General features: G+C 31.8%; 1 pseudogene; it reads right to left on the minus strand.

Moving 5' to 3' along the window:
• Positions 1-3187: 3187 nt before the first annotated feature.
• LOC133338794 (odorant receptor 30a-like) lies at positions 3188-4123 on the minus strand (annotated as a pseudogene).
• Positions 4124-8979: the final 4856 nt, after the last annotated feature.

An 8979-nucleotide genomic window follows, 5' to 3' on the forward strand; every position in this document is an offset into this window, starting at 1 on the left:
CACTTTACCTTTTTCTTTGCCTTTTATTTAAAACTTTATATTTCTTTGTTTCGTAGTATTCGGATTTTATTTCAAATTATTTTAACTTTTAATTTGACGTATTTTTTAGCCTTCCAATATTTTTACAAGTGTGCAATGGTAGTATAATTTTTAATGTTAGGTTTATTTCAGGGTTAGGTTCAATTCACAATAGGCTAGGTAGGTAGGTAATTTTATTGGTGGATATTTTTAAGGCAATCTTAGGGTTTAGGTTCACTGTAGTGCAATTTTATAATAGTGCAATATTAGGTTAAGATTAGGATAAGTTTTAGGATAAGTTTTATACAATTAGGATAAGTTGTAGGATAGGTTTTATACAATTAGGATAAGTTTTATGCACTTAGGATAAGGTTTAGGATAAGTTTTACACAATTAGGTTAATTTTTCTGCACTTAGGATAAGTTTTAGATTTTACACAATTAGGATAATTTTCATGTACTTAGGATAATTTTTAGGCAATTTTTTAGGTTAAGTTTTAGTTCACTGGGATATAATAGATGTAAGATTTTTTTTTATGTAGTTGCAGGTTTTATAATTTTGTACAATGCGTCTGTCCACCAGACCTGTTTTCCACAATTTTGCATGATTGTGGAATGTCTTGGGTTAGGAATATCCGCTTGGGAGTATGTGTGTCTGTCCACCAGACTGTTTATGTAGAAAATTTTGAGGTTAAAAATGGTTGGGTATGTCTGTCCGCCAGACTTGATTAATAGCCTAGACAGACGACAGCCTTAATTTGCATTAACAGCCTTAATTCAAATTAACTTGTACATTATCCTCATTTTTAATGCACAAAATCAAACTGAATTTATACTGAATTAACCAATTTCAATATGGCAATGCTGTCGAAAATCAATTTATTGTTGTCAAATTTGTTTACATTTATAAAAATAAAAATTATAAATAAAGGTAAATTTCAACATTCTTTCAAATTTGGAGTTGCTTTGCCAACATCATAGCTGCTATTCTTCCTTTATGCCATGTATCTATTTCATAAGGATCTAATCACGAAAAATATTGTAAACCAATGACAAAATTTTCTTCCTACAAACAGACAAACAATTGTTTTGAAACAAAAAACTGTTTTGTAAATGCAGAAACTCTCGTCTGTCAGGGGTAAATATTAATTCAAATTAAGAAAATTTTAATGCAAATTAAGGCTGTCGTCTGTCTACGGTATAACAAAGCTTTCCAGAAGTTGGGGTTTATATAATTTGGTTTGTTTAAAAGTTTGAGGTTATGGAATAGTTGTGTATGTCTGTCCACCAGACTTGGTTAACGAAGCTTTCCAAAATTTGGGGTTATATAATTTGGTTTGTTTAAAAGTTTGAGGTTATGGAATAGTTGTGTATGTCTGTCCACCAGACTTGGTTAACGAAGCTTTCCAAAATTTGGGGTTAGATAATGTGGTTTAATTAAAATTTTGAGGTTATGGAATGGTTGTGTATGTCTGTCCACCAGACGCTGCTTATGTACTTCGTGTCGTGGAAGTGACAATGTATTTCCAAAAAAGGTTTTTTTTTATAATGGGTCAATATGGCGACGAACCGGGTTTATGTATATATGTATGCATAAGTGTAGGTATATGTGTACGTATATATGTATGCTCCGCAGATTCATATATTTCCACGAAACAATATGGCGCTTATATACAGCCACAATTCCAAGATGGTATATAGAAACCGCTAATTTTTCTATATACGACTTTTTCGCAAAGGTATGTCTACAATCAACGGGTCTTTGTTTGTTGTTGTCTTGGTGGCGACTTGCAGCCCAAAGATCGTGCGAATTGTTGTTTTTAATCTAATGTACGACTTTAGTATACGGGTCAGTACAAATATTAAGAATCTGTCTGTGCCCCTTTTTACCCTTCGTGTCGCAAAAAGAAAAACCTTTAAACGGGTACTCACTTTTAATGGGTTTGGGTCTCCTCTGTTGTTGTGATGTCTTGGTGTTGGGGGTCCTGTGTCCGTCCGCCTTTGTTGTTGGTGTATTGTAAAGCTTGTGATGTTTAATTTTTGTTCCTCCTTGTTTTTAACTTGTTTCTCCTTGTTGGCACTTGTTTTTTGTTAATTTAACTTTTTTGTTTTTATTAATTTAAAAAACGCACTATTTTTTAATCCGGCTTCGATGGACCACAATGTTTTTCACTTTACCTTTTTCTTTGCCTTTTATTTAAAACTTTATATTTCTTTGTTTCGTAGTATTCGGATTTTATTTCAAATTATTTTAACTTTTAATTTTACGTATTTTTTAGCCTTCGAATATTTTTACAAGTGTGCAATGGTAGTTTAATTTTTAATGTTAGGTTTATTTCAGGGTTAGGCTCAATTCACAATAGGCTAGGTAGGTAGGTAATTTTATTGGTGGATATTTTTAAGGCAATCTTAGGGTTTAGGTTCACTGTAGTGCAATTTTATAATAGTGCAATATTAGGTTAAGATTAGGATAAGTTTTAGGATAAGTTTTATACAATTAGGATAAGTTGTAGGATAGGTTTTATACAATTAGGATAAGTTTTATGCACTTAGGATAAGGTTTAGGATAAGTTTTACACAATTAGGTTAATTTTTATGCACTTAGGATAAGTTTTAGGTTTTACACAATTAGGATAATTTTCATGTACTTAGGATAATTTTTATGCAATTTTTTAGGTTAAGTTTTAATTCACTGGGATATAATAGATGTAAGATTTTTTTTTATGTAGTTGCAGGTTTTATAATTTTGTACAATTTTTCTTCACTTCTTTTAGTTTTTGTTTTTATGTACTTTTATTAATAGGTTTTAACTTAGTTTGTATGTTTTAAATTATTCACGTTTTTATGTTAGGTTTTTTCTTTCTTTGTGTATGTTGTATTGTGAAGTTCTTGGGTTTTTTTGTTCTTTAATTTTGCACAATCACGGGGGGGGAAGTCAACCGGCGCGTTCTTATTGTTCTCAAAAACTGACCTACGACGCCAAAATCAATCCAACAGCAAGCCATGTATTCAGTGATGCTGTTGGAAATGTTTATATTGCTGAATGGAATTAACCGTTAGCGCATATATGTATTAGTGCATATATGGCCAATGTTAACTCCACCGCCTGTCGTCGCCACTTTTGACGGCGTCAAAGAAATATGATTAAGCTGCCTAAACACGCAGCAAAATTAGAATGTTTTATGAACAGCCGCCTTTAAACTTTGATCGTAGGTTGTCAAATCGTTAATCGTATCCACAAAGCTGGGAAATTAAAAAAAATAATAATTTTCTGGATTCAAAAACACATTTTTGAAAACATTACTTAACTAGTTGCAGCTGATATTTAATACACCATACCATCAACTCTCGAGCCTTTTCATTGCTGACATCCTTTAAATTTCTTAATTTATGTTGCAAAACTTTACACATTAAAATACCAAAAAGTATAAAGGATACAATTAAATAGGTAAATGGTATATACATGCAACATTGAAACAGGAAACATATCTGATAATAGGGTGATTCATATTTATCTATGCCCGGGACATACATGCCAAAAGGTAAAACTGAAAATGAACAATGAGTCGTTAATTTTGGATTTTAAAAATTTGGATATGCCAAAAATATTTCCAACAATTAATTCCATTAACCTTTCGATGTTGCAAATAGGGGATACATATTAAAACCGACACACGATGTAAAACCCATGATCAAATTCATTTTCGATATAAATCTTGAGGCCACAGTACATTCCTGCAGCATTTTCCTCAAAACCCCATCCTCAGAATTCTGCAAAGTGGATAGAAAATAAAATAAATGTATATAAATGTCTTTTCCTCTCCTTACCATCTCCATAAATCCTTCATATTCGAAACGATTATAACACAATAAGACAGCTCTCAATATAATATTGAAAAATAGTATAGCATGCCTACATTACGTACAATGGCATCAATTGGTTCGGTACTAAAGTAAATGTCCAAAAATTGTGTTGTATTAATAAAAAAGTATGGAATCAGAGCGGAATAACGGCGCCAATTGTGTGCCAATAGAAAAGACCAAAATTTCATAATACGCAAGTTGGTACTTAGCAAGGGAACATCTTCAATTGAGCGAATGTTCATTTTGATGATATAATGGAGTATTTAAAATTGAAAAATCGTATTATTAAAGTTGTATACACTTTTTGCTAACCAACGTCGAAGACAATTCAAAACTGTACTGTAAACATATTATTTTTCACTAAGAGGTTTGCAATCATCATATGGGAATTTTAGATATGGTCTCAGAATGAATTGCAGTTTTTGTTTCTAGTAGTTGAAAAGTTTTAAAATTTTAATAAAGTCTAATTAGAGAAAAATTTTAAAGTTTAGCCAGCAAGAATCAAAACCTGTAATTAGGTGTAGATTATAGTAGTATTCTTTGCGGAAATAATGTACGTAAAAGTGTATATTAATGACGTGTGTTTGTCTTTACATTAATCTCGCCACGACGTGAAATTGCGTGATCTGGATAAGTCTCTTTCAATAAAGCCATATTCGCTCGAGTTGTGTGGAATGTGGAACCGTCTTGTTGAAACCAATATTCCCCAATAGCAAGCAAAAAAAAAAATCAGTTATCATATGACCATAACGCACCACATTGACGCTGACAAACGTTCCACTATCGTTTTCGAAACACTGACTTTTTTGGATGTTATGGCATCTCTTCAATAACTTGAGTTTTGTCAGAAACCCAAAAAAAAAAAAAACGAATGAAATGTACAATATGCTCAAAGACATAATTCCACAGTGTGGTACAGGGAATTATATTCTTTTACAAGAATTCTATATTCTTTTTTACAAGAAACAAAAATAATTCTGATGACAGAATTCGTAAAATTCAAATACGAAGCGGTTTAAATAATTTGTACTTTATACACAAATTAGTACTGTACATATTTTTGCTCTCTTATCTATATTGAAAAGCTTTACCATAAAATTGAATTTTTTAGATTTTTCTTTTGATATGGGTCGTCTATAATCAGGTCTTGACATACGAAATCCAAAGAATATGTGTCAACCAACTGTATATTAAATATAAGCTCCAATACATCTTGTTGCCTATGGGCAACATTAGGCCGTAAGGGGTTAACAGGCAAAAGGAAACGAGATAGACACATGGTTCCTTTGAGAATATACATAGAATCACTTTAAATTGTGAACAAAGTAAAGATCGCATTTTCGATTCGAATTGGATGAAATTTGGAACAGCTCATTTATTTAAGTTAAATAGTGCACCAAAGTCTCTATATATCCTTTGATTTGGACGAAATTTGGCATATCGTACTGAAGTGAGTCTAGAATGATGAGTAGCTTCCATATATATTATCGTCCGATTTAAGTTAAATGGTTCACCAAAGTACCTATATAACTTTCGATTTGCACGAAATTTGACATAGCGTACTGAATTAAGTATAGTATAATAACAAACTGGTTGTTGAAGTAGATTTTTCTAGCTGGTTTTCTATCCCTTCTCATATTCCATCATAATGCGGAATTTGGTGTGTATGCGATCCCTACGAAAGGGAGGTCGTCCCCTCGGTCGGCAGGGGTGAAAAAGTGAGTTATGGTAACGTTCGATAATAAAAAAGAACGATGAGTGGTAAGTTTCGTGAAAAATCGATTTTAGGTAAAAAGTGCACCAAAGTCTCTTTATATCCTTCGATTTGCACGAAATATGGCATGACGTACTAAATTGAGTGTTGAATGATAAGTTCTATTCGTGAAAATCGGTTCAGATTTAGATACAGCTTCCACATATAAACTCCTAAAGTTTGTCCTATTAACATGAAATTTTGCAGAAAGCATCAAATTGAGACTTGAATGACGTTATTGCATTTTGTCGAAATTGGTACAGATGCAGTCATAGTTTCGATATGTATTTCGAGAGTATGATTGAGATTACATTTCTAAGAGTGCGACGCACAGTGTCACGACCGCGGCCAAAAATAGTCAGAACCAAGCACCTCGGTAGACAAATTTTTTGATGAGGTATCCACTCCAATTAGAATACATATGAAATTTTATATCGATACTAGCGGGCCCGGCAAACGTTGTCTAGCCTAGCAGTATTGTCTATGTATAATTTTCGGAATTTTAGGTTTGTTTTTATACCATCCACCATAAGGTGAAATGTACAGATTCATGTAATACCTTTGTATTTATCAGATCACACTTAAAGTAATATTACAGTACTGAATATCTAAAATTTTATGATATTGAGTGATTCATGTTGCTATTTTTGTCATCTAAAGTTCCGGTGAATATAAGTTTATGAATTATATTATACTAGCGGGCCCGGCAAACGTTGTCCTGCCTAGCAATATTGTTGATTTATAATTCAGAATTTCAGATTTGTTTATAAACCCTCCACCATAAGGTAGAGTGTACAGATCATTGTAATATTTTTTTCTATTTTTGCATTCTAAAGTTTCTGTTGATATGAATTTATAAATATTCGAATTCTTAATTACATTTTACCAATATATATATATAAGACTTCCTCATAACGGTAGCTCAATAGTAAGTTAGCTTTTTATACCCTCCACTATAAGAGAGAGCTTTGAAATTTGCACTTACATTACTACTCCTAGGATATTTGGTATTGAAAATGTTCTATATTGGTTCTCTTTTAAGGGTAGCCCCCTTAAAACGGTATTTTTGTAATAAGAGAAAATTTGACGATTTTTTTAAACAGAATTGGTATTAATTTTTTATTTTGGATTGTCATTGAGCAGAAAGTTTCCGTACCAAAAATTATTAATGTTTCGGGGTACCGCCCATATAATGGTAGCTCTCAATATTTGGTATATTGGCCCATATGTCTGGGTCTCCCCTTAATAACGCCATCCCTTAATATTCGGTATTTGGCTTAATTTTATATTTTGGATCATCATTGAGTACAAAATGTTCCTAAAAAATTTGCCCAAGCTTCCCAAAAGCCTCCTCATTATACGATCCTTTGGGAATTTGGGCATTCAACCTAATCAGCTGTAGTTCGTTGTTTGGCTGTTTTATTTGGTAGCATAAATCCTACAAAATGTTATCAATATTGGTCCACCTTTGTGGGGTAGCCCCTATATAACGGTATATACAATATTCGGTATTTTAGGGAGTTTGGATGTAATTTTATATTGTAGATCATCATTGAGTACAAAATATCATTACAACAAATTATCAATATTGGTTCAAGTGGTAGCACCCATAAAATTGTATCACCTATACCATTACTCAAGTGGTGTCAAATCTTTGTAGTAGCTGTAATGTGTCATCTCGGTATATTTTTGCAAAAAAATCTCTATTTAGGTCCAAGTTTTGATATTTATTATTATATTTTAAATAAATACGAATTTTCTCAAAGGGTTGGCTATATTAGGCATAACGGATTCCAGTGAATAAATATACATTCCAGAAATTATGCACTATAGCTTAACGTTTAAAAAATACGCCGTAAATATTTCCCGTCCAATTTTTTAGTGTGTTTAAGTTCTTATCCCCATTCTTGCAATTTTATAGTCACATGTTCAACCTGAATAGATAACATCATGAGACTCTTTGTTATAATAAATATTTTCGATGGAGATTTTGTATAACCTTCACTTTAGGTATTTTGCCTTGGCTGTTTTTTAATATTACTGTTTTTTACATTTTACACATTTTTTGTGTCGAATATATGCGAGGCGTTCTGTTTATAAGTTCAAAGATATTGACAAATGATTAGGCATATAACAACCATAATATTGTACCACCTGATTTGGCACTTTAAGGAACAACATGTTCCTATGGAACTATTATTATTATTTTCAAGCCAATTTCCTGAATGGACACGAACCCCATTCAAAATGTCTTCCGATTTTCCTTCCTAGCATTTGCCCCAACATTTATGTGCATTCTATAGAAAATGTGTTTATACAATGATCGCGAGTAAATTCAATGATATACTTTTCAATTTTTTAGGTATTCTCAAATAAACTAGTTTCAATACAATGTAAAAAAAATAATAATAAAACATTTAAAAATTTTTATAATTTTATACAATAATTGACAAATGTAGACTTAAAGGAATGATACGCGGCCAATTTTCGCCAAAATATCTCAAAATACAGCTATGACGTGGTGCAACCAAAATAGCTCGATACTAAATTCGTGGAAATGCAAATATTCCTCATACTTTTTTTTTGCAATTTTTTCGCGATTTTCAATGTTTTTGAAACTTTTAAACCTTTCCTGAAGCTCCACGAACATGTTGAGACTAAGATAAGAAAAATCCGTTCAGCCGTTTTCGAGTTTTAGCGAGACTAACGAACAGCAATTCTTTTTTATATATATAGATATTTAATGGAAAGTAAATTTCCATGATTTCCGTGAATTCAATAAGTTTACTATCGGTTATAATAAAATTTTTGCCAATATATTTATAAGACTTCCATATAACGGTAGCGCAAGTTTTTTGTACTCTCCACGATTTAAAATACAACTTTGAAATTTGCACATACATTTCTAGTATTTATAAGATATTTGATATGGAAAATGTTTAACAGAATTGCTTCTAATTTAATATTAGGAATACCTATTGAGCAGATCTCTAATTAATAATATCAATATTGACCCAAGTATTCCGATATTTTCCGTGTAGCCCCATATAATGGCATCCCCTATTGTTCGATATTTTCTCATGTGGTGTCAAATTTTCCTTCCAAAAATTAATATATATCCATTCCCATTGTAGTAGCTGTGATATTGAAGGGTTACACACATTTTTGAGGGAACATTTCTATTTAGGCCCATGCTATATTTTCCCACTACATTTTCGGAATTGTGAAGACTTTGACCGAATTTTCTCATAGAGTTGGCCTCATAGAGAGTATACATATCGTATATCAAAAAAGCGATCTGGCAGAAAATGCGTTTAAGTTTTTTATTTACTCACACTTTATATG

Source organism: Musca vetustissima, unplaced genomic scaffold, assembly GCF_032173495.1.
Source record: "Musca vetustissima isolate MV318-11 ecotype Yass unplaced genomic scaffold, APGP_CSIRO_Mvet_v1 utg32445, whole genome shotgun sequence".
Classification (NCBI taxonomy): Eukaryota; Metazoa; Arthropoda; class Insecta; order Diptera; family Muscidae; genus Musca; species Musca vetustissima.